Consider the following 26,630-nt stretch of genomic DNA (forward strand, 5'->3'; position numbering starts at 1 on the left):
GATAAGTACACGTGTACTTCGCTGACTTTCTAGAACGCACAAAAAATGGATATTCATGTATTTTTAATAATGAGTTATGTGAATAATATATGTACATACAAATTAGTCTGTTCACTATTGAACAATCCCTTTTAAAAGATTTCTTTACTTCAAATTTAAAAAAAGGAATAAAACAATGCGTGTTCCTGTTGAAATAGAAGAAGTGAATGCACATCTGTAGAGGAGACATGGACCCGCCTCCAGGTAAAGACAAGGGCGGGATCTGAATTCAAGCACAGAAGATCTCTGAGGGACGGGAAAGCCAAGCAGGAGATGAGGATGGGGGGACTGGATGGACCGTAAGGTCTGTTTCTGTGAAGGTCATGGGAGGCAGTGATTCCACCCTGACGGGTAGCTTAAATCTAACTTCCCCAGGACTGAAGATGATTTTCTAGGCCTTGCTGCTCCATGCAAGGTGATGTCACTTTATCATGCTACAGTCCAGAATTGGAGATAATTATGCTTTTTCTTGTTTTTTGGGGGCGATTTTCAAAATGTCCACTTTGGGACGCAGACCACGGGTACATTTTACCCACGGACCTTTTACTAAAGTGTAAGTTCACGCTTCCTTTGACTTTGAAAGTTGCTATGGTAATGGCCGTTTGCATCTGATCTTCTGAAGATGCTTTTTGTAGCTCTGAAAATGCGATCTCTGTGCATTATGTCCCCTCTCCCTGGGAGCTCTGCCTCTAGATGCGACTAAGAGTCTGCACGTTGTGGGATAACGAGCACGCCACGCCGTTAGCCACGTTGAGAGGGGAGAATTTTTAGACAGTCAATTAACGGGGGTAAAATGCTGATTACCCACTTCAATAGCTTTGAAATTGTTCTCTCTTTCTATATATATTTCTTTTTTTTTCTCAGTCTGAGCTGGTGAGCCATAATCCCCTATACCAGGATCTGAGATGAATGACTTTCCTGCAACGAATTAAACCGTTTTTGATGCTTCCAAAGCACGACCTTATAATTAAAAGACAGCTTGATGCCTCTGCATCTTTCTAATTTATTTTCCTGCCTCACTTTGCGCACTGGCTGCCAATAGATGTCACATTTTCTCTCCACGTGTCTGGGCGCAGATAGAGGGGAAGATGGAGCGGAGCTGGGCCGGGCCCTCACTCAGGGCTGAAAGATTTCTGTCTTTTCTTTGCCTTGCTTTTAACCCTCGCTGCTACCTGCTACCCAAGCACAGCTATAAATATGGATGAAGGGAAGGCAGCCAGTATGAATTTCAAATCGGTATCTGTCAAGATTCATTCTCCTGGCTGTCAGGGCCTTCTCTGCTTATCCATCTTGCAGACTTCTCTGGCTGCTGCTGGTTGGCAGTTTTCAATGAATCATGCATCATGGGGTCATGTTTATCTACAGCCGGTCAGAGATTTAAATATCAGATTCTCTTCCCATGTTAGTGACAAACAAAAGAAAAGCCCCACAGCTCAGTGTTCAGCATCCTGGTAATCAAACTGATCTCGGAGAGAACAGGATTGCTTGTGAGTTGTGAGGGCTCGTGTTACACACATGGGTCATCCTCATTGCCTTTGGATAATGCTTATGGGCTCTCAGAAGCCCGCGGCAAAAACAGTAGTGCATTCCTCTTTGATAGCACGCGTGTGTGCGTCTCTGTATTTGTCTGTCTCGACGTGGAATGCCAGGAAAGCTAGGGTTCGTCTTTTCTGTGGAACTCTTACTCTTCAACTGAGATCCTTAACAGATGTAAAGGACGGCTGAAGACAGCTAAAATCAGTTCTGTTCAGTGAAGCTTTTGCCTGGTAGTTTATTTTATGTTTATTATAAGTGTTTTATTCATTTTACTGTATTACTATTGGGGTAGATTTTCAAAGGGCTGCGCACGTATCTTACGCGCGCAACCCCCCGAAAACCTACCCCTGCCTCCCCCTGCGTGCGCCGAGTCTATCTTGCATAGGCTGGGCGGCGTGCGCAAGCCCCGGGACGCGAGCAAGTCCCAGGGTTGGAAAAAAATGGGCATTCCGGGGGCGGGACGCGGGGTGGGGCGCCAGCCTGGGGGTGGGGCCGAGGCCTCCGGAACAGCCACCGGGCCGGGGGATGGAGAGCCGGCAGGCGTAACTTCTTCAATAAAGGTCAGGGGGGTTTAGTTAAGGCTGGGGGACGGGTTAGATAGGGGAAGGGAGGGGAAGGTGCGGGGGGGAAGGAGGCAGGCTGCTCAGCTCGGCGCGCGCGCAGTTTGCACAATTGTGCACCCCCCTGCGCACGCTGACCCTGGATTTTATAACATGCGTGCGCTGCAGCTCACGCATGTTATAAAATCGGGCGTAGATTTGTTGGCGCCGGGTTGTGCAAACAAATCTACGCCCGTGCGCATGTTATAAAATCTGGCCCATTGTGTTTTACAGATTTGTCGTAGTCTGCACTGAAATTTCTGTGAGTGGAGGGAGCAGAGGAGAAGCTTTCGCATATATAAATAATAAATAAAATAAGATTGTCTGCAGAAACTTTTAGCTGAAATTGTGATAATGGGATGTAAATAAAAAACATAGGAATTATTTAAATCCTGCTTTTTAGTGGGTTTTAATGAGCTGATTACCTATTGACCCCGACTTGGGCCATTACATTGGATCACTGTAATGCTCTCTCTAATGGACTGACGGCAGCTTCAGCCCATCCTGAACATCACAACATGAGCGACAGGATCACAATACACCCAGCCTACAAAGCATATCCTGGCTTCCAGTTCTTTCTAGGGCCTTATGTAAAACCCTGACTCTCCTCTTCAAGACCCTGTGAAGAAATGGACCAGGTTAGCCTTCTGTGCCCCTGCTTGACCTTTAAGATCCTCCCAAGCAGCCGCCATAATTGTGTCATCCCTGAAAGAAATCAATAGGTACGATAGCCATCAGCAGGCCTTCTCAGCAGCAGCAGCAGCGTCCACCCTCTGAACTCTGCCCAGAAGAGCTTCACTCCACTGCCTCCAATTCCACAAGCTGGGGAAATCCTGGCTCTTCTGCCTGCCCTCTAATGGTGACCCTTCTGACCGGCTGAAACGCAATGTTTGAGAAGAGCTTCACTCCCTGCAGCTCTGCCTCCAATTCCACAAGCTGGTGAGAGCCTGGCTCTTCTGCCTGGCCCTCTAATGGTGACCCTTCTGACCGGCTGAAACGCAATGTTTGAACTCTGGCTCTCTCTTGGCTGTGATGTTTAAATCTCTCTTTTCTCCTGTCTTATGCTCTGTCACTCACTTCTCCACGCTCTTGTTCCCCTCCCACTCATGTGACAATATCCATGTTTGTGCAGTATTTACTCTATGTATTATTATTTATCTGATGTACTAGCTATAAGCACATAGCAGCAGCTATGCATGAGGATTATTTATTTGTTCTATTTGTATTTATTTTTCAGCTTCTCTATACCGCACAACAGAAAAAGCTGGTCAGAGCAGTTTACAACATAATAAAAATAATATATAATCAACCATATAAAATATTAAAACATCCTTTAAAAAACAAAACAAAACAGTGCCATCTTAAAACTGTTTTGCTTTTATCCTATGTGCCTTCTGTAAGGCCCTGTCTGCATTGACATTTCCTGCTGTTCTGGCTGTTTTAAGTTGTTGTGCCCTGCCTTGCTTAAATTCTCTTTCAGAAAGCTGGGTAACAAAATAATAATACATTAAATAAACTTCAGTGGTGGGCAATTATCTCACAAAAAAAAAAAGATACGAGCTGACGACACTTAGCGTTATAAGTGTTTATGGTAATAGACCTTGTTGGCATCATTAGAAAGCTGCTTTCTGGTTGGACCCAATCAGGGGTGTTGTCGAAATTAATGCAAACAGAACTGTCAAAGCCCTGCCACTTCTGCCCGGTTTGCCAAAGTGAGGCGAGGCCTGGCTGCCGTGCCAGAGAAGGTAAATGTGACATTCTTTAATGGCTCCTGAGGCCGTCTGCACATCATGTACCTGTGCACTGCTCAGTTATTAGCCAGACCCAACAATGACAATTAAAGGAGGAAATCAATGCAGGCAAACTGCGGCGTACGCGCTCCTGTGATGCTGCAAGTCACGGGGGCTGTGATTGTCATCCAGAGCCTGCCTTTTAATCCCTTATCATTAGTCTCTGTCTGCAGGTAATCATTCCTTGTCAACGCGGGCACCGCAGCCGCACAAGCCTTTTTTTTTTTTTTTTATAGCTGCACAGGGTGCTGGGGGAACGGCAGAGCGTGGCCCCTGGGCTCTTCCATTTCCCCCACACCTGCGTGTTTTCACTTCAGGATCAATGCAGCTCAGCCGGGGCTTGTGAAGCAAATGTTTCATCCTGCAGCCCATGTGCAGGGTAAGACCATGGCAGGTACCAACAATAATTCATTGTACTTTCCCACAGGGGTTGTCAGAAATAAGACCACGGTTCCCAGAAACTCATATCCCGAAAGTGGGTGTCCAGCTGCGTCACTTTCCGAAGGCCTGCACGCGGGTGCTCTGCCACTTTCAGACCCTGCCCATTCCATTTTCTGCTGGTAAGAGGAGATCTGCTTCATCTGTCAAATGCCCTCCTACCTTGCCACCCTGAATTTTATTTTCTTCCTGTGAAAAGAATACCCCTTTTGCCTCACCCCTGTGATGATACCATCAGTTGCTGTGAAATTTGCTTCTCATTGCATAATCAAATTACCTTAACGTGATTGAACTAGGGCTGTCCTGGTGTTAACGTGGCAGGGCTCGATTCCTAGCTCAGGTTTTCTACTCCCCGGGATGAGGATGCTGCGGAGGAGAGGGAGTGCCAGGCATCATGGAAGGGAAACATCTGGTGGCCAGATTCAGGGCCTGTGTTTGCAGGCTTCTTGAAGTAGGCCTGGGACCATCGCTGCACTGAGAGGGGATTTATTTATTTATTTATTTAGCATTTTTCTATACTGACCTTCAAAGTTAAATACCTTATCAGGTCGGTTTACATCGAACAGGGACATAAACAGTAAACATAAACAACTTATTATAATCAGGAGAAACAAAGTTACATTTAACAAGGACTGCAAAACTTGGAAGCTTAGAACAGCTGGAAAGAAGGCTTAAAAGGGTAGTAAGTTAAGAAACTAAGACCTAAAAGTCCGTGCTAGTGCTAGTTGAGCTATTATGAAAGTACTGATGCTTGTGTAGTATTTAGAGAGGATCTGTGTTCCATTGCTCATGAGCCGGTTCGTCGTCTAATGTGTGTGTGAGGGGTCCGGGAAGGCTTGGCGGAACAACCAAGTCTTGAGTTTTTTCTTAAATGTTACTAGGCAGGGTTCCAGCCTGAGATCTGCTGGGAGGTTGTTCCAGATGGCTGGGCCTGCTATTGAGAACGCTCGGTCTTTGGTCGAGATGAGGCGCGTGGCTTTGGTTGTGGGGGGTTGAAGTGCTCCTTTGTAGTTTTCTCTAATCGGTCTGCTGGAGGTATGGAGTCCGAAAGGGATTTCGAGATCGAGGTGAAGGTGATTATGGATGGATTTATGTATTAAAGTGAGTGATTTGTGTAGGACTCTGAAGTTGACTGGTAGCCAGTGTAGGTTTCGGAGGATGGGAGTAATATGCTCTCTCCGGCTGGTGCTGGTCAAAATTCTGGCCGCGGCGTTCTGTATCATCTGCAGCGGCCTGGTGGTTGAGCTGGGAAGGCCTGTGAGGAGAGCGCTGCAGTAGTCTATTTTGGCGAATATTAAGGATTGGAGAACTGTCCTGAAATCATGGAAGAATAGGAGAGGATTGAGTCTTTTTAGTACCTGTAGTCTGTGGAAGCAGTCTTTGGTTGTGGTGTTGATCATTTTCTTTAGATTGAGGCGGTTGTCTAATATGACCCCGAGATCTCTTACATGAGTATGGGTGAGATGGGAGTTGTGGTGTGAGTTGCGTTGGGTCTGTGGAGTGAGGTTGTCTTGGTTGGAGGAAATGAGGAGTAGTTCAGTCTTTGAGGCATTGAGAACTAAATTAAGACTGCTGAGGAGACTGGTGATAGATTGTAGGCAGTTGTTCCAGATCGAGAGTGATTTGGTAATGGATTCTGTTATGGGAATCAGAATCTGCACGTCATCGGCGTAGATGTAGTGAATTAAGTTGAGACTAGTTAACAGATGGCAGAGGGGGAAGAGGTAGACATTGAATAGAGTGGGAGATAGTGATGATCCTTGGGGTACACCACGGGAAGAATTTGTCGACGGCGATTCTTTATTATTAATCTTGATTTTAAAGCTTCTATTACTAAGGAAAGACTTGAACCATCTGTGGGCTGTTCCGGAAATGCCTATGTCTGACAGGCGATTCAGGAGGATGGAGTGGTTGACGGTGTCGAATGCCGCCGAGATGTCAAGGAGAATTAGAAGAAATGAGTGGCCTTTGTCCAGCCCCATAATAATATGGTCTGTTAGAGAAATGAGAAGGGTTTCCGTGTTGCGTGATTTGCGGAAACCATATTGGGAAGGGTACAGAAAGTTGTGATCCTCTAGGTAATCTGAGAGCTGGGTGTTTACCAGTTTCTCTGTAAGTTTGGCTAAGAAAGGAAGATTGGAGATGGGGCGGAAATTAGCTAATTCGCTAGGGTCCAGGTTGTGTTTCTTTAGGAGGGGTAGAGCATGACGGCTCCTGGTACCAGCTCCCAGCTGGTACCAGGATAGAGCTGGTACCTGGATAGAGCATGACGGCTCCTGGTACCAGCTCCCAGCCCGGTTCTAACTGAGTTACAAGCACAAGAAACAGAAGGAAAGTGAACACCAATATCCCTCCGTGCTGTAGAAAATGTCTTCCTTTGTGTTATTAGATAATCACAAAATGCCAGATTTATATGTCCGTAAATCCTATGGAGAGCCTTCATTCTGTTACCAATAGCATTTCTCTCTGTACAGCAGCAGTGAGCTGCCGCTTGTTCTGGCTAACAGCTCGGTCATTTCCCCTTCCTCTCTCCCACACACACACACGCTGTTTCCAGAACCCTTCTATCTTCCCCGGATCCCAAGACTTTGTCTGTGATTCCTCCTCCCTGCTCCTGAGGCTGTAGGAGTGCAAGTTGCTGATGTTTCTATGGTATGGTAGACCAATAAGTGTTACACCGTAATGTAATGACCTAAAGGACAAATGTTACTTTTGTAAACCATTGTAATCTTCCTGTGGAAAAACGGTACAGAAAATAAATAAATAAAATAAAAAACATAGGCCCAGGCTGGAGTCCATAGCGCTTTCTGGCTTAATAGCATTGCATTAGATTCCTGTTCAACCCTTCAAGCACAGGAGAAACTATGGACTGCTCCTTGGAATAGAGGACAATGCTACAAGAGAAACCATGGGATAGAGTACCATGCTACAAGAGAAGCCATGGAATGCCAAGGGATAGAGTACCATGCTACAAGAGAAACCATGGGATAGAGTACCGTGCTACAAGAGAAACCATGGGATAGAGTACCGTGCTACAAGAGAAACCATGGGATAGAGTACCATGCTACAAGAGAAACCATGGGATAGAGTACCATGCTACAAGAGAAGCCATGGGATAAAGAGAAACCATGGGATAGAGTACCATGCTACAAGAGAAACCATGGGATGCCATGGGATAGAGTACCGTGCTACAGGAGAAACCATGGGATAGAGTACTGTGCTACAAGAGAAACCATGGGATAGAGTACCATGCTACAAGAGAAACCATGGGATAGAGTACCGTGCTACAAGAGAAGCCATGGGATAAAGAGAAACCATGGGATAGAGTACCATGCTACAAGAGAAACCATGGGATAGAGTACCATGCTACAAGAGAAACCATGGGATAAAGAGAAACCATGGGATAGAGTACCGTGCTACAAGAGAAACCATGGGATAGAGTACCGTGCTACAAGAGAAACCATGGGATAGAGTACCATGCTACAAGAGAAACCATGGGATGCCATGGGATAGAGTACCGTGCTACAAGAGAAACCATGGGATAGAGTACTATGCTACAAGAGAAACCATGGGATAGAGTACCATGCTACAAGAGAAACCATGGGATGCCATGGGATAGAGTGCCATGCTACAAGAGAAACCATGGGATAGAGTACTATGCTACAAGAGAAACCATGGGATACAGTAACATGCTACAAGTAAAGTCTGGACAAAACCGGTGCAAAGGTATTTAGCACCCAAGGCAAACCTTCAGCCATGCACCTCTGACTCCCAACTTGCCTGCTGGCAGGAACTCCAGCACAGCGCTCTCTCCTGTTGGCAGCCGTGGCTCCAGCACAGTGCTCTCTCCTTGTTGGCAGCCGTGGCCCCAGCACAGTGCTCTCTTCTTGCTGGCAGCCGTGACTTCAACACAGCGCTCTCTCCTGTTGGCAGAAGTGGCTCCAGCACAGTGCTCTCTCTTGTTGGCAGCCGTGGCTCCAGCACAGCGCTCTCTCCTTGTTGGCAGCCATGACTTCAGCACAGTGCTCTTTCCTGTTGGCAGCAGTGGCTCCAGCACAGTGCTCTCTCCTTGTTGCAGGAACTCCAGCACAGCTCTCTCTCCTTGTTGGCAGGAAATCCAGCACAGTGCTCTCCAGTCTCTCCTGTTGGCAGCCGTGGCTTCAGCACAGCACTCTCTCCTTGTTGGCAGCCGTGGCTCCAGCACAGCACTCTCTCCTGTTGGCAGCAGTGGCTCCAGCACAGCGCTCTCTCCTTGTTGGCAGCAGTGGCTCCAGCACTGTGCTCTCTCCTTGTTGGCAGGAACTCCAGCACAACGCTCTCTCCTTGTTGGCAGCAGTGGCTCCAGCACTGCGCTCTCTCCTGTTGGCAGCAGTGGCTCCAGCACTGCGCTCTCTCCTTGTTGGCAGGAACTCCAGCACAGCGCTCTCTCCTGTTGGCAGCAGTGGCTTCAGCACAGCGCTCTCTTCTTTGAGAGGCTTTGACACAGCACCTGTCTGGGCCTTGTGCTGGAAGGATTTTGTTGCCCCCAAAAGTTTGGCACTCTAGGCAACCACCCAGTTGATCTAATGGAAGCAGCAGCCTTGAGCTTGGAGTCCCTATCTAACTGAGTTTAGAAAGCATGTTTGCTTGTCAGACCAAAGCCTTTAAGATCAAACTCTGTACCCACAGGTCTAGAATTCACATCCGGATCTGCACATGCTCTTCCGCTTTGAGCTGGTTTTAATTCACTTTAAGCCAATTTAATTTGTGTAAAGCTTGTTCCTCCTTATCAGGCCTGGTTTTGGGTGTGTATCCCTAGTTTCCAGGAGCAATTTTCAAATAGCATGAGGAGTACTTGCAGCACATGTACCTTTGTCAGGAAGTGCCTTGTAGGATTCTGCAGCTTGAACTTTTCCAAGCCAGCTCCCTCTGCAGGATCCTAAAGGAACCTTTTCCTGTTCCTCCCACTGCAATCCAGTTGTGGAATTCTGCAGTCAGGCCCGCGTCTCAGCTGCCTGGGTCAAAGGGTCTGGTTGCAAATGCTTTTCTATCTGCTGCAGCCCCTCCCTCTTAATTAGGTCACCACCTGACCCCTGGGCTTCTGCAACCTCCCTTTCCCTCAGGCCCCTGGCCCATCCCTAGCCCTGCCTAACTCTTACTCCCCCTTACAGCTGCTTTCTCTGGGAATATTAACAAAGCACATCTTCTGTCTGTGCGCAGCCAGGTTATCTTCCTCCCTGGTTTAATCGGGTTTATGCCCCCTGGCAGTCCAGCTGAAAGGCGGAAGCCCTTACATTCGCTTAGCAATTTGCAGCAGAGCCTTTGAAAATGGTCCTGGTAGCGTTTAGAGCGCGCAACCTTGCCAGTCGCAGAAGAGCGAGGCTTCCGGGCGAGAGGGGGCAGGGTGTGGATCGTGGCTGCTCTTCCTGCATGTGAAACAAATGGACCCGTGAAACCCAATTATTCTGGGGTCCCACTGCACGTTTTCCATTTTCCATTTCTCGTTTGCCGTTGGTCTCTGGAGGTTGGCAACACGAGCTCTGCTGAGCCTTAAAACCCTCTCCGAACAGAGCAGGGAGAACATTAAAAGCAGGGCAATTAGATAACCTCCCCCCTCTGCTTCTCTTCAGAGAGGAGGGGAAGCAAAAAGGGAGAAATTAAAAACCTTGCGTTGAGGAACAAATCCTTTGATAAAAAAATTGGAAGCAACAGGAGAGATTCAGGGCTAATCCTCCAATAGCTCTGCAGTTTTTTTTTAATGTTCAGACGTGATTGCTTTTCAACAAGCAAATGTTGTATAAGAAATTATCCCCTTCTCATCTAATCCTGCCATGTGGGAGGCCGCTGGGGCTCTGATTAGGTCTCTTTGTGACCGCAGGGTCCTTGCGAGCATTCCTGGCCGGAGAGCAGAGAGACCCTGCCCCCTTGCCCTTACCCACGTGGAAGAAAGAGCAGGACCCGGGGAAGAAAACGTTTCTGCTCTCAGCAGCAGTAATGCACGTGTGCCTGGCTTTCTGGCTGTTGCTAGGCCAGGCATTCAGGAGCTGACTGCAGTGAAAGAAGCCCTTGACTCCTGGATGGTGAGAGGGAGGTTCTGGAGGCTAAATGTGGGCTTTTAGGTAGGAAACTGAAATGCAGAGGCTCCAGAGCTGCAGGCAGGACAGCTGTGCACCGGCGAGCATCCCAGGAGGAGGAGGAGGAGGAGGAAGCCCGGTCCAGTGGAATGGGCTCCACCAGGGTACAAGCCAGTTCTTGGCACTAATATTTAATAAAGGAGATAGAACAGCCTTTAAACTACTCCATGGGAGAAAACTGGAAGTTGCTCAGAAGTGCATGGCTTTACGGGAGATTTCTTCCAAGGATACTGGAAAAAAAGGGAAATTAAAATTTGCCAATAGAGACTGAAGTAGCCCAGAAGAATTTAAATAAAGAGCACAGAGAATGGAATGACTCCAAACTGCCCGTATCATCTGCTAATTAGTAGGTTGTGAATACAAATATAATTAGAAATAAAAATTTAAAAGTTATTTTTAAAATGTCTGTATCCAAATGCCAGAAGTCTGAAATATACAATTGGTGAGTTGGAATGTATGGCACAGGAGAACATAAATATCATCAGGCGCCAGCAAGCAGGGAGGCCACCCTCCATCCTGGGCCCCCGCAAGAAGTGAACACCATCTTAAATAATAAAAAAGAAACGGAACTATCATCAGGAGGTGAGGGGAAATGGGTGACTGCGATGTGTGACCATGCCCCTCCCCCGACGTCAACTCTTTGTGCTTCATTTACTATTTTTTCTTTTAAGTTTTCTGTTAAGTAACCTTTTTTCAAGTTCCTACCTTATGCCTTTGTTAACAATTTTATTATAAATGTTCTCTGTATTTGACTATGGAAATATTTTTTCCTGCTTTTTCTGTTTTATGTAAACCGGTATGATTTGCATTTTAATGTAAGAATGTCAGTATATAAAAATTATAAATAAATAAATAGATAAAGCAGGCATCTCAGAGATGTGGCAGAGGGAGGATAACCAATAAGACACTGTGATGCCAGGGTATAAATGATATTGACAGGTCAGATGACAGATGGCATAGAGTTAGGCACATAAATGTCCTGTAAGAAACAAAATGCACAATGGAGTCTTTAGGGAAGGAAACTGCATGTGTGATGGATAGAAGTATAACAGTGGGTGTATACTACCCTCCACCTGGCCAAGGTGAAGAAATGCTAGCAGAAAACAGAAGGGCAAATGGAAGACTTCAATTACTCTAATACTAATTTGGGCAATGCCATCAGGACATGCTAGACAAGTTACATTTTTAGATGCCACAAATGACTGCTTCATGGTCTTAGAAACAATAAGATGGGCAGCTACTTTAGATCTAGTACTCAGTAGAACACAGGATCCGGTTCAGGAGTTACTGTGGTGGTACAGCCTGGCAATAGTGATCATAATTAAATCAAAATCTGATATAAATTACGGAAGGGGAGGATGTTAAGCAGAGCTACTGCAGTAGCATATAACTTTTAAAAGGAAGACTATGATAGAATGAGGAAATTAGTTAGAATTGCCTTGCTAAATTTTAAGGACTTAAATTAAGGTGAATTTTCAGCTGAAGTTTTCAGCAAACTTAGGGCCTGATTCCCTAACCATTTTTCCCCATAGACATAGAATGGGAGAAAAGCCTTAGTGAATTCCAGCCTTAGAAAAAAAAGAAAATTCTCTAAATTTAGGTGCCAAGCATTTTGTTTTTAAACTTACCCAATGATTCATAGCAGACATGTTTCAGAGTCATTTGGCCCTCTCGCAATATCATTGTCATAGGCCATAGATTTACCCTTTTCAATCTGTATTCAAAGCTCTCATTCCCTAACAAAGCTCCAGAAAGCTCTTTCATGGAATTCATGTGACCCCGATTGGGAATGTGCCGATTCAATTTTCACCCTTCTTCCAAAAATAGGTAAACAAATTTTGGCAAATATTGTTTACATTTCAGGTAGGCTGTTCCATGTATCTACCACCCTTTCTGCAAAGAAACCTAAGCCCTGAGTCTAGCCCCTTTCATCCCCTTGTTGCAGAGCCTCCTTAGAGACATTGCAATGTTTCTCTCATATCTCCCAGTTTCGCCGTCCTCTCCTCTAGGGTATACGTGCTGAGAGCTTTCTCAGTCCCCCTAGGAATGGTGCTCTGGACTCCATCCTGTTTCTATCCTTTTGAAGCTGTGGTCTCCTGAATTGTGTGCAGTCTCGCCAGAGGTTTACCTTCTTTTTCCTAGTGGCTCAAATATCCTTCTGACGTGCGTCTTCATTCCGTCTACCTTTTTAGCCATGTTAAGGACATTAGGGGTGATCACCATCAGATCCAGCTCTTGCTTTGTGCACAGAAGATATTCACCTCCTATACTGTACTGCTGCCTTGGGTTTCTGCAACTCTAATGCATGACCCTGCATTTTTTAACATTAAATCTTAGTTGCCAGACTCTAGACCATCCCTCAAACTTCACTAAATGCGCCTCCAATATGATTTGATATGGACCAGACCTTGAAGGTATTTGATTTTATCAGGCTAAACTAGCCAAAGAGGCAAGTCCTGAGCAGAAACCAAACTGAATAGCCCATCCCATGCCTTCTTTTATTTTATGGCCAATCTAATATCGCAACACTCTTACCTTCCCACCCCCCCTCAGTTTCCCCCTGCCCCTTGCCCCCCCATACTCCTCCCCCCACCCACCTCCACCACCTTCCTTCCTCTAAGCAGCTTCCTTTACAGTTACCAACGCACCTTTCCCACCTCTACCCACAGCTCCCTTGTACAGTTCCACCCCCTCCCCCTCCCCCTCTTACTTTTCCCTCTCCCTCGCCTCTTGCACAATTACTCATAATGATCGCCATATCACGTATATGACACCCCCTCCTACACCACCCTACCCTCCATCCCCCCTCCCCATCTTGCCCCTTTATTCCCCTGCCACCCTTCGCCTCCCTCAACCCCTCCTCCCCCACCTCCCCACTGCGCTTCACCCCCCACCCCCTCGCACCACCTCCCCTTGTACATAATTAATTTCTGTCTAACTTTGTCTAATACTGTCTAATATGGTTTATTATATGTATATATACTGTCTAATATGTCTAATATGTCTAACATGTCTAATATGGTTTATTATATGGTTTATTATATTTAGTATATGTCTAATTTTGTCTAATATGGTTTATTACATGTAATCTCGTTTAACTGTGACGCACGTTGGCACCACAGTAAAGTTAACTTATCTCTTAACTATCTATCTTTCCTCCACCTATCATTGTAATTTCCTTTCTCAGTTACATGTAAACCGACATGATGTTTTTTTTTTACGAATGCCGGTATATAAAAGTTATAAAATAAAATAAAATAAATAAATAAAGAGAACAATAGCCAAAAGCAGAGCCACACAATAATCCCTACTTTACATGCTAAATATACTGTGCGTGAATCCTGGACCAGCAAATACATCCTGCAAGTAGGTTTAAGTTTGTAATCAAAATGTTGGATGTTGTAGGAGAGAGTAGAATAGGGGACAACAGAAAATCTCTACATGATACCTCATTTCTAAGGAGTCTCTATATCATTCCAGATCCCAAAAAGGGGACATAAAGCTCTCACATTTCACCCCATACGAGCATAACAAAACAGTGGCTGTGTTCCATCCACCTCCTCGGGTTTATTTGGAAACTCTCTTGTGCCATATGGGGTTTACAAATGAAAGGCAGCATTGTCCATCCAGGCTTACCCATGAGATACGGAAGTTCGGCAGAAACAGGAAATGGCATTTCTAAAAGAGCGCAGAGTTCTAGTAATTGTTCTGATCCTGCAGAAAGCCGTGCCTTGTACTGGACCAGTGTACGGTCTGAGCAGTGCCGATGATGCAGGCCACCTTCGTGTTTTGGGAGAATTCTTGTGTTGGTTCAGAAAAAAAACCAAACCCTATCACAGTGCAAATCTCAGGATCTCTCTTTACTGCTTAAAACTATTTATCGGTGATGAGGGTTATATTTCTCCTTTTGCCTGTGTTTAAGGACAAATTAGAGGAAACAGATCAGAACTGACATATCTCATCGTAAGGAGAATATGAGCTTGAATTGCAAGAGGCGCTTTGATGGGAAAAGTATCCAGTGCCGAATGGGCGCGTTAATTGTTGCTCTTAATGACGCATCTTCAGAATGTATGATGATCACCGCTCAATGCAGCAGCAATTCATCTCACATCAGTTCGCTTCTTGCATCTGGTACAGAACCTGCTGGACTTTTTTCCTCCAGTAAACCTCTGGGGTCAGAAAACAAACTAATCTAATCCATCAAATGTGAACAGACCATAAAATGCAAGTTCTGCTGTGCCTAAAAATGGAATTTACAGTAGGTTCCTTTTAAACCTCAGAGGCTTCATGGTGAAGGTAGTAGAGACTGGGGATCTCTGATGTGATTTTGGAGATTGAATCCTGAGTTAGGAAAAGCTAAGTTTAAAAATAAAAAAAAAGAATACTGAAGTGACTTCTGCTCCCTAGTTCAAAATGGTCAGATTCATATATATCATTGATCTCTATTTATATATAGTACTGGAACAGCAAGAGGTGCTGAGGATAGAACTGACATGTACTGGCAGAGCCATGCATATGTGCAGAGAATATACGTACTGAACTAGCAAGAGGTGCTGCAGGGCAGGAGTGAGGTGCACTGGCAGAGTTGTATGTCTCTCTCTGTACTGAACTAGCAAGAGGTGCTTCAGGGCAGGAGTGAGGTGCACTGGCAGAGTTTTATGTCTCTCTCTGTACTGAACTAGCAAGAGGTGCTGCAGGGCAGGAGTGGGGTGCACTAGCAGAGTTTTATGTCTCTCTCTGTACTGAACTAGCAAGAGCTGCTGCAGGGCAGGAGTGGGGTGCACTGGCAGAGTTGTATGTCTCTCTCTGTACTGAACTAGCAAGAGCTGCTGCAGGGCAGGAGTGAGGTGCACTGGCAGAGTTGTATGTCTCTCTCTGTACTGAACTAGCAAGAGCTGCTGCAGGGCAGGAGTGAGGTGCACTGGCAGAGTTGTATGTCTCTCTCTGTACTGAAATAGCAAGAGCTGCTGCAGGGCAGGAGTGGGGTGCACTGGCAGAGTTGTATGTCTCTCTCTGTACTGAAATAGCAAGAGCTGCTGCAGGGCAGGAGTGGGGTGCACTGGCAGAGTTGTATGTCTCTCTCTCGGTACTGAACTAGCAAGAGCTGCTGCAGGGCAGGAGTGGAGTGCACTGGCAGAGTTGTATGTCTCTCGCTGTACTGAAATAGCAAGAGCTGCTGCAGGGCAGGAGTGAGGTGCACTGGCAGAGTTGTATGTCTCTCTCGGTACTGAAATAGCAAGAGCTGCTGCAGGGCAGGAGTGAGGTGCACTGGCAGAGTTGTATGTCTCTCTCGGTACTGAACTAGCAAGAGCTGCTTCAGGGCAGGAGTGAGGTGCACTGGCAGAGTTGTATGTCTCTCTCTGTACTGAACTAGCAAGAGGTGCTTCAGGGCAGGAGTGAGGTGCACTAGCAGAGCTATGTGAGGGTCTCAGTACTGGAATAGCAGGGGGTGCTGCCAGGCAGGAGTGGGGTGCACTGGCAGAGCTTTGTGTATGAGGGTCTCAGTACTGGAATAGCAGGGGGTGCTGCAGGGCAGCAGTGAGGTGCACTGGCAGAGCTGTGTGTGAGGGTCTCAGTACTGGAATAGCAGGGGGTGCTGCAGGGCAGGAGTGAGATGCACTGGCAGAACTGTGTGTGAGGGTCTCAGTACTGGAATAGCAGGGGGTGCTGCAGGGCAGGAGTGAGGTGCATTGGCAGAGCTTTGTGTGTGAGGGTCTCAGTACTGGAATAGCAGAAGGTGTTGCAGGGCAGGAGTGAGGCTAGGATTTATTACTTGATTAGGAGACGGGAGGGCAAAGGAAATCAAGACTGAGTCAGGACTATTGTGAAAAAGAAACTGCAGTATAGAGAGACGGCTTGTGCTAAAACATGGCTGATTATACAGTAGATAAAATTGTGTGTTATTAGTAGAATTTTTTCCTATTGCAGCTGCTGATATTCCTTGATTTCCCAGCACCTGTCTCGCAAGCTGTGAATGAGCTCCTGGTGGAAATCTGATTGAGAAAAAGTTTTCTCTGTTTCCTGTTTTTATTACATTGCCTCGCATGCTTTCTGTCATGTTCTGCTGCGCCTCCTTGTCAATGTGGCACCTTGAGGGAGATATAGAAGAGCACCGTGTGACTGGCATGGCGCACAGACCTGCCGTCAGCTCTCCACGGATCCCATCTACTCTCAAAGTGCATATTTTGAATTATCTATGGCCGGTTCAGATCTGTAAATAATTCAATTTCTGCATATCTTCAGTTCCGAGCTTGTCAGCACAAGAACTCTCCCAGGAAAGCTGTGGTTCTCACAGCAAAAATGTAATGGAAAAAAGCTTGAAATGTGTCCTGGGGTAAAAAAATTACGACATGCACGGAAGCCATAAAAAGAGAGTTTTTATTTCCGTGGAAATTCGCTCTGTAAAGGGGTTCTGCTGTATGATGTGTGTTGGGCGTATGTTCAAGGTGTGTATACTGATGCACCCTAGTAGATGTACAGTTAGGGCTCTCTAGCCTGGAGAAGAGACAACAGAAAGGAGAAATGATAGAGGTTTATAAAACCACTAACCAAAAGAACCCAGCATTGTTTGCGTTGTCTGGTCCAGAACAGATATACATTTTAAAAGTGAACAAAAGTGAAAGAATATAATACAACCTATTGTACGATGAGGTTTATATTAGATTCTCTTGTTTTTAATAATCAGGATGTACTATTTAATATGAGAGGTAACTTTTTCCTTTATTCTTCTTCCTGATTTTTGTATCCTTAATATTTTTGTTTTTGTTCAGGATGGGACAAATCTTCATGGAAAGGAAGTTCATAGAGCTGTGGGCCAGAGAGGTAAAAGGCTCCCAATTACAGTTGACATTCTGCACAGGTACGGATCTGCATTACCCTGGCCAATTACAGGTGACATGCTGCACGGATACAGATCTGCATTACCCTGGCCAGATAGCTCTGCAGATGACATCCTGTGCAGGTACGGATCTGCATTACCCTGGCTAGATAGCTCTGCAGATGACATCCTGTGCAGGTATGGATCTGCATTACCCTGGCTAGATAGCTCTGCAGATGACATCCTGTGCAGGTATGGATCTGCATTACCCTGGCCAGATAGCTCTGCAGATGACATCCTGTGCAGGTATGGATCTGCATTACCCTGGCCAGATAGCTCTGCAGATGACATCCTGTGCAGGTACGGATCTGCATTACCCTGGCCAGATAGCTCTGCAGATGACATCCTGTGCAGGTATGGATCTGCATTACCCTGGCCAGATAGCTCTGCAGATGACATCCTGTGCAGGTACGGATCTGCATTACCCTGGCCAGATAGCTCTGCAGATGACATCCTGTGCAGGTATGGATCTGCATTACCCTGGCCAGATAGCTCTGCAGATGACATCCTGTGCAGGTATGGATCTGCATTACCCTGGCCAGATAGCTCTGCAGATGACATCCTGTGCAGGTATGGATCTGCATTACCCTGGCCAGATAGCTCTGCAGATGACATCCTGTGCAGGTACGGATCTGCATTACCCTGGCCAGATAGCTCTGCAGATGACATCCTGTGCAGGTATGGATCTGCATTACCCTGGCCAGATAGCTCTGCAGATGACATCCTGTGCAGGTATGGATCTGCATTACCCTGGCCAGATAGCTCTGCAGATGACATCCTGTGCAGGTACGGATCTGCATTACCCTGGCCAGATAGCTCTGCAGATGACATCCTGTGCAGGTACGGATCTGCATTACCCTGGCCAGATAGCTCTGCAGATGACATCCTGTGCAGGTATGGATCTGCATTACCCTGGCCAGATAGCTCTGCAGATGACATCCTGTGCAGGTATGGATCTGCATTACCCTGGCCAGATAGCTCTGCAGATGACATCCTGTGCAGGTATGGATCTGCATTACCCTGGCCAGATAGCTCTGCAGATGACATCCTGTGCAGGTACGGATCTGCATTACCCTGGCTAGATAGCTCTGCAGATGACATCCTGTGCAGGTATGGATCTGCATTACCCTGGCCAGATAGCTCTGCAGATGACATCCTGTGCAGGTACGGATCTGCATTACCCTGGCCAGATAGCGCTGCAGTTACTTAGGGAATAGCCATTGCTATTAATTGCATCAGTAGCATGGGATCTTCTTAGTGTTTGGGTACTTGCCAGGTTCTTATGGCCTGGATTGGCCACTGTTGGAAACAGGATGCTGGGCTTGATGGACCCTTGGTCTGACCCAGTATGGCAAGTTCTTATGTTCTTATGTTCACTTTTGCTGTTACACTGAACAAGCTTGAAGTGGGAAATCCTGGAAGGAATGTTTGTCATGCCAGCATTAGGCTTTTGCGTGTCTTTGAACAGGTGAATGATCTGTGAAGAGCTTTGGGACCCATTTATAGGCAGGCCCGGTACCACCAGGTGTGCAAACCGTGCAATTGCACAGGGCAGCAAACCTGGTGGGGTGGCGTCGGGAGCAGGACGGGTTCTGTGTTGCCGCCAGTGGACCCGATCCCACCGGTGGTGGAAGATTTTCGCTTTTTCTGCCGCCGGTGGAAAAAGCAGGAAGTAGTTTCATACCGAGGCAGGGGGCACGTCACTTTGATCAACGGAGCCATCCCACCATGGCTCAAAGAAAAATTCACAGCTGCCTGCGCAGCCCCAGAAGAAAAACTTTGCTGGAGCCGCACGGGCAGGAAGGAGGAGGAGCAGTAGAGATTGTAGAAGGGCCGCTGTGGATCCCACCTTGCAGCGGCCCGAGAAGATCAGGGCCGCCACGGAGCCGAGGCCAAGAGGTGAGGTCTTGTAAAGTGTGTGTGTGCATGACAGTGAGTTGAGAGACTGTGTGTGGGAGTGAGAGCCTGTATGATCAGAGAGACAGCATGTGAGAGCCTCTGTGTGTGAGTTTGTGTGATCTCAGGTCCATCCTCCAATCTCTACTATTCTTGGGGATAGATTATTGCCAATCTCTCCTGACAAGCCTACCCCTATACGTCCCACCTCCACTACCGATCATCCAAAACACGGCAGCAGGACTCCTTATCGGCACTCACGTGCGAGCTCACATCTCTCCTATTCTACAATCTCTACACTGGCTCCCTATCTCCTTCTGAATTCAATACGCTGGCAATGATCATCCACTCCTCCGTTTCACAACCTAAACTCTCCATGGATCTCCTCAACACTAAAAATCTACACCCCCACCAGAAAGCTAAGAGCATCTAACCAGATGCTACACCCACAAAACCCAGACACCTGGAAACCAGAGAACACGCTTTCTTCTCTGCCGGACCCCTCCTTTGGAAGACAATAAGATGTCTCTGAGCAAGATCACTCTTCAAAAAAGCCCTAAAAAGTTTCCTCTTCAACAGAGCATTCCCGAACCAAGATGACAACGGACTACCCTCAGCCTGTCCCCCAACAGGGGATGCTACCAAGCCTCCTACTCCCCTCTCTGATGACCCCGTGTCACATCTGATCTCAACCCCTGGATGCCTGTCCTCTCCCCCACCTAAGATTTTGCAATACCTTCCCTCCTCTCTGTTGTCTATGTATGTTCCAGATTGTACCCTGCTCTGAATGTAGGAAGGGCAGGTAATAGGTGCCTTTAAATCAATCAAAAAATAAGAGACCCTGAAAAAGAAAAAGAAAGGGAAGGTGGAAAAAAAAAAGCCGGAGATCAAAAAATTAGAAAACTAAGATCAGACAGCAAAGGTAAAAAAATTACTTTTTAGTGATTGGCGCATGTAATCTTTGGGAATGTGCACGAGTAGCACTTTCTCTATGCGGATCTCACAATGTAGGAGATCAGCATGGAGGAAGTGGAAACCCACGGGGCCTGCACAGAGGAGGCAGCAGAATGGGCTTCAGTGTCAATAGCAGCAATCAGCGCCTCCCCAAAACCATGCGGCAGCAGCGACAGTGGCAGCAGAGGAATGAGAGAAGCTCTGAGGTTGCTGGCAAAAGAAAGAGAGGGGGTCTGCCTTTAGTGTGTGCAAGTGTATGAATGGGAGTCTGCCTGGGGGTGGGGGTGTGTGAATGCATGGGTGCCTGACTGGGGGTGTGTGTGTGTATGAATGATTGCTATGTATGTGTGTGAATGCATGGGTGCCTGCCTGAGGGGGTGTGTGTGTGTGTATGAATGATTGCTATGTATGTGTGTGAATGCATGGGTGCCTGCCTGAGGGTGTGTGTGTGTGTGTATGAATGATTGCTATGTATGTGTGTGAATGCATGGGTGCCTGCCTGAGGGTGTGTGTGTGTATGAATGCTTGCTATGTATGTGTGTGAATGCATGGGTGCCTGCCTGAGGGTGTGTGTGTGTATGAATGATTGCTATGTATGTGTGTGAATGCATGGGTGCCTGCCTGAGGGTGTGTGTGTGTATGAATGATTGCTATGTATGTGTGTGAATGCACGGGTGCCTGCCTGAGGGTGTGTGTGTGTATGAATGATTGCTATGTATGTGTGTGAATGCATGGGTGCCTGCCTGAGGGTGTGTCTGTGTGTATGAATGATTGCTATGTATGTGTGTGAATGCATGGGTGCCTGACTGGGGGTGTGTGTGTGTGTATGAATGATTGCTATGTATGTGTGTGAATGCACGGGTGCCTGCCTGAGGGTGTGTGTGTGTGTATGAATGATTGCTATGTATGTGTGTGAATGCATGGGTGCCTGCCTGAGGGTGTGTCTGTGTATGAATGATTGCTATGTATGTGTGTGAATGCATGGGTGCCTGCCTGAGGGTGTGTCTGTGTGTGAGAATGGGGGCTGCAGGTGGAGTCCAACCTGCCAGCAGCTGAAATGAAGATGAGGGACTGGGGCTGCTGGCAGATCCCAACCAAAGAAAAGCTGGTGACGCCTGCGGGTTTGTCTGAGAGGGAGCGTTTGTGTGTAGGAGCTTGTGTGTGTATATATAAGAAAGAGAGGAGAAAGTTTGTGCATCCCTCTCCCACTAATCCATGACAATCTTGGGATGACTGGAAATCAAAGTTCCCAGGTATAGAGAGGGTGAATTTTTAAAATCCCTTTTAGTTTTATTTTTCAGGTGTTATTTGCTGTGTCTGCTGTTTTGAAATATTTTATTAATGTTTGGGACATTAAAAAAAACCAACAACTTGTATATGAGTTTTTAATGATTTGATCTTTTATTCATCAGCTTATAAAAAATAATATTATTAGTATGTTTTAGTATTATGATTATGTATTTATTTTATTTCTTGATTTTATTGTTTGATGTTTGGGGAATGGTGATGGTTCTGTTTTTTTCATTGTTGCACTGCACAGTGTGTCTGGCTTCTTGCGGTTTCCAGTTCAGTTTTTGTCTGTGTGTTTATATTGCTACTTTATGGTTGTGCTATTCTGTATTTGGTGAGGGTCGGTTTATGTTCTGCATGTGTGACTGAGGTGAGGCATTCTCCTAATAGGAAGTATATTAGTGTTTTAGGGCTTTCGGAGGGTCAAACCCACACCCCACTCACATCACAATAGGCCTAATACCATATGGGTTCCAAGTGTTTTTTGCAGGGATTTCAGGTTGGCATCACAGCAGTGCATGGAAATATAATGGAAGGGATATTTTTATCGCAGAATGCTGTACTTTGATATTTTTCATGTAAAATATAAAGGCATAACTCTTAACTGTGTGTGGAATGGGGCGGGGGGGCGATGTGCAAGGCTATAAGGTTCGCTGAGGGCACCTACTACCCTTGCAGCAGCCATGGGATCAGGGAAGGGGAGTGGGGGGTCAGTTTTTTAAATTTGTAACAGTGAAGGGAGCTGGGCATTTCTTTGGACAGAGAATGATGAGTGGGGGGGCACAGGGCAGTAAGAAAGCTAGCACCAGCCCTGTTTATAGGAAAGGCGTTGTGTCTATGAAGTGCATCGGGGCAGAGCCGTGACAAAGGCTGATTCTCTTTCTGAATCTGTACTGCACCTTAAGAGTACGGTTTGCATGCAGAGCGTTGTGTCTCAGAGGCATACAACCCTCCCCCCTTCCACTAGATTTCATGGGCTGTTTGCTTTTTAATTTTGTTGTGCTTGAATATTGCTTGTAGGTGCTTTCTCAAACATAGCTGCAGCTGCTGGGGTCGAGTACTCAGGGCTCACCCCTGATTAATGCTACAGTGTCTGTCCCCTGAAGTAGGGCTCATTGTGCCCCCATGTCTGACCACTCTCTGTGTGTTTTTCAGGTACCGCTCTGGGAATTGAGGATAAATTGTAATTACTTTTTAGCACCGAGGCTCCCGAACCCCCCTGGCTGGTGATGGATCTACAGTTTGATGAGACCTGACAAGGAGTATTAGTTCGGCTGCATGGAAACTGCATTCTGTCTGGCACTGAAGCCCTGAATGACCACCTCACTCCAGAGAGAAGGGACACCTGATTTTCTGCCTGAATATTAACATCTTCTGCCTTTCCTGAAGCTGCAGGGGACATGGTCTTGGCCAGATACAGAGAAGGAGGAAGGATTTAGGATTAAACTTGCTTCTGATATTCAAGCCTATATGAACCCCACTATTGCAAAGCTGCTGAGTCACCAACAAACCCTGATCATGAGAAGTCTGATTTGGAAATCTTGAAGGACGTCGTAATTTTGGCACGCCTATATCCTTTGGAAGATGCAGCCTCCAGCATCGGACAAGGTGTTACAGACTTGTACAGAGGCATCATAATATCTTTTCCCTGCTCCAGCTTGTGTGTGCCCTTCCCGGATGAGGCAGAAACATCTACGTCAGCTGCAACTGAACATCCCAGAACCTACTCTCTGAAAAATGCAAGTCAGGGGATTGGGAGAGGAATTGTTTTCCAATAGGGATTATTCAGAAGAGCCTCAAAGGTCATGGTGAACGCTTTCGTTGAAAATTAGTTTTGGTGCAAAATAGATACACGTACACATAGGATGCAGATGTACAAAACCTTTTGGAGACAATTTTAAAAAGAAGCTGACTCAGAAAATCTCTCCAGAATCTGGAGATTCACAGGACCAGCCTGAAGCAGCATGTGAGCCGAGTCCCTGTGACAGCTGTGGCACACATGTCTCAGCTGACAAACCCTTCCAGCTCTTTCTGCTTGTTGTATGTTTCTGAGAAGGCAAGCCTTTGTCTCCATATCAGACATCTACAATCTAAACTAGAAAGTGGACATCTCCATTTGGCATTCAGCTCAGCCCAGCAATGCACAGCTAGCAAAGGGCCCCACAAGATTAAACTTTGTAGTGTAACTGGCAAGGTTGCTTGGTCCCCTTTCCTTGGATTTCTGGTGATCCTGAAAAGGTGGTTTATTGTAAGCTCCATTTAAGCACTGACATCCATGATAAATGAGTTTAGCACAAGAATTAGAAATAAAAATAATGCTGAAGGTATTCATTGTAATTTATTTTGGAACTCCAGCCTGCAAAAGGATTGGGCACAATGAATACTAAGGCTTATTGCTGAATAATTGTAACCAAGAAAGGAAAGGGACTTGGAGGGTTTGCATCCAGGCCAAAACAGGTTTTCTGTGGTTCTTACTGCCTGCGCTGTGCTGTCCATGGGTCAGTTCATACTGGAGTAAGGCATGAAAGCTGCCCTGCATTTCCTTGTCTTGTTCTGGAAGTAGATACGCCATGCTCCTTTAACCTTTAGCCCTTCTGTTTTTGGGTGATATGGCGTTTGCCCAGAGACTACATCTCTTCCCATGTCTCTGGTAGTCCACTCGATGGCCATCAAATGTTCTCAACAGATTACTGGAAGTGCAGTTTTGAGTCGTGATCCTGCCCCACTCATCCCTTCAGAACATCACCCTGCTTCAGTACGTCTCCTCTCTCTTTCTGCATGATTGTCTTCCTATCTTCTGCTTTTCTCCCTTCTTGGTCTAATTCTCCATCCTCCCTCTCTCTCTGCTTCTCTTCACCTCCCCGATTCCTTCTCAGCTGTTTCCTGTACATAACACGCTCCGTTCTGCAGCCTGTCCCCGGGTGATCCCCACAGAGCCGTTCTGGCACTTCAGCAGCAAACATGCAAAGCAATGGGTAGGACAGCGGTTTATTCAAGGAGCAAGGAGCATCTTCATGATTTTGCTCCATTAATGAAGTGTTTCCGCAGCTGCCAGCTGGTAGTACCAGGCCTGCCTGATGAGCGACACATAAAACATCCATTAACAAACTCGATGGTTCTGATATTCAAAACAGCAAAGGGAACCTCGGAGAAAATTCAGATTCAGTAACAATAAATCACAGACTCGTCTGCTTATTCTGCCAAAAGCCATGTCCCTGGGTAATTGGCTATTTCCATACAGCAGGGATCTAATTTTACTCATGGAAAAAGAAGGGTTAGGGCAGGAGAGGCAGCAACGCTCATCATTTTGCGTTTTATAAACTCCGCGTGGTGTTTTGCAGGGGAAAAGTATCTGCAGAAAAAGCAGGAGCACATCGGGGCAGGTGTTCCCCCCCCCCCCCCTCGGGCATTGCACGTTTTCTCCTGCAAAGTCCCCAGGTAAAAGCACCCCCCAAGGGGGATAATTTTGTCACAGCTGCATAAGAAAGCTAACAAAACCCTGTATAAATTACACCAATTTTCAAAGTGAACTCACTTGCACATGTTCCCTTTGAAAATGGTGCTACCCAAACTAGCCGTGCACTTGTGGAAGTGCCTTTGAAATTTGCCCTCTCTTTATACAAAACTTACAAACAGTGACGGACGGTCCTTTCATGGGCAGGGTGTGACTGTTAGGTTCCTGTCCCCTTGCATCGTTGATTGAGTAAGAACATAAGAATTTCCATGTTGGGTCAACCAAGGTCCATTGAGCCCAACATCCTGCCTCTGACCGTGGCCAATCCAGGTTGCAAGCACCTGCCAGATCGCAGAGAGAAGACTTAGTTCCTGTTACTCACTCCCAAGGATAAGTGATGGCTTTCTTTAGTCTCCCTCCAGGAACTTGTCCAAACCTCTTTTAAACCCTGCTATGCCAGTCGCCTTCATCACATCCTCTGGCAGCAGATTACACAGCTTTCTATGATGTGTACTGAACCTGCTGGTTGTGAGTTTCATGGAGTGTGCCCTTGTTTCTGTGTTATTTAAAGCAGAGCCGGTACAAGGCTCTCAGGCCTCAACGTGGAGCTCACAGTTCCCTCCCCCCCCCCCCCTCACATCTGACACGTGAGCCTCCGTCTGCCTCTATGGCACAGACTCATTATCACTGCACCCAGCTGATGGTTACCGGTGGGAGCACTAGGCTGTCACCCCCAAACTTGCGGCACTCAAGGCAGTCACCTACTCCGTCCAGTGCTTCCACTGGCCTTGATTTGAAAGGGTAAATAACCAAGTCACCCCACTCACGATTTTATAAAGTGGTGATCAGCTTAAGCTGTTTGGCTTTATTCTTCCAAGGAGCTGAGGAGCTGGAAACGAGAATCCTGCTCTATCTATAGTTCATACTCAATGTCCCCATAGATCTCATAAAGGAGACCAGACTTAAATTCAACCCTACCAAGGGTCACTAACCTGCTCTGCAGGTTCTAACACTGTCTGGATGGTTCCTGCGGTCCAGGTATCACGTAAAGTTCTGGCAGTTCTGAGTAAAGTGCAGAACCCGTACACTAAGGGGGGGAGAGATGCATGGGGAAGCTTAGGATGATGTCAGGGGGAGGGACATTTCCTCCGTGGGAAGAGAGTTGGGGAGAAGTTATTTAAGATGCTGTGAGAGGAGCTGGGGAGTGTAAGGGTTCCTGAAACTACGGAAGATTCCTGAGAGAGAAAACCCTAAGGGAAAGGCTGGAATTCCTGCTGGACAAGTTCCTCCCAATAAGAAGAGAAGAAGGGTTTCCTTGATTTCATTTTGCTGAGCTGTTATCTAACTGCTATTGTTTGAAGAATCATCTTGGTCTGAATTCTGCCTGATTTTGTTTGGATTTGCAAAATAAAATCTTCTGTTTTGGAACCAACTAGAAGTGTGGACATTGGACTTTGCATTTTTGGTAGGACTTCCCTTGGACCTCCCAGAGACTGTCTGGTGCCCAGTTGGTGATCCCTGGTGGACTTTACCTGTTCCCAGGGCTGCAGCAGTGGCACTCACATCCCTCTGCAGCTCTGAAGGTGATCCCTGAGAAAAGGGGAGCTACATTAAGATCAAACATGTATACTCTAGAGCAGGGGT

General features: G+C 46.5%; 1 long non-coding RNA gene across 1 annotated transcript in view; it reads left to right on the forward strand.

Annotated features, from left to right (window-relative positions):
- Positions 1–26,412, forward strand: part of LOC115073391 — a 59,760-nt gene extending 33,348 nt beyond the window's left edge. Inside the window, exons 2-3 of the long non-coding RNA XR_003852002.1 lie at positions 17,286–17,374; positions 22,688–26,412. This is a non-coding gene — a long non-coding RNA (uncharacterized LOC115073391). The remainder of the gene's footprint in view (positions 1–17,285; positions 17,375–22,687) is intronic.
- Positions 26,413–26,630: the final 218 nt, after the last annotated feature.

This window comes from Rhinatrema bivittatum, chromosome 11 (assembly GCF_901001135.1).
Source record: "Rhinatrema bivittatum chromosome 11, aRhiBiv1.1, whole genome shotgun sequence".
In the NCBI taxonomy this organism is placed as follows: Eukaryota; Metazoa; Chordata; class Amphibia; order Gymnophiona; family Rhinatrematidae; genus Rhinatrema; species Rhinatrema bivittatum.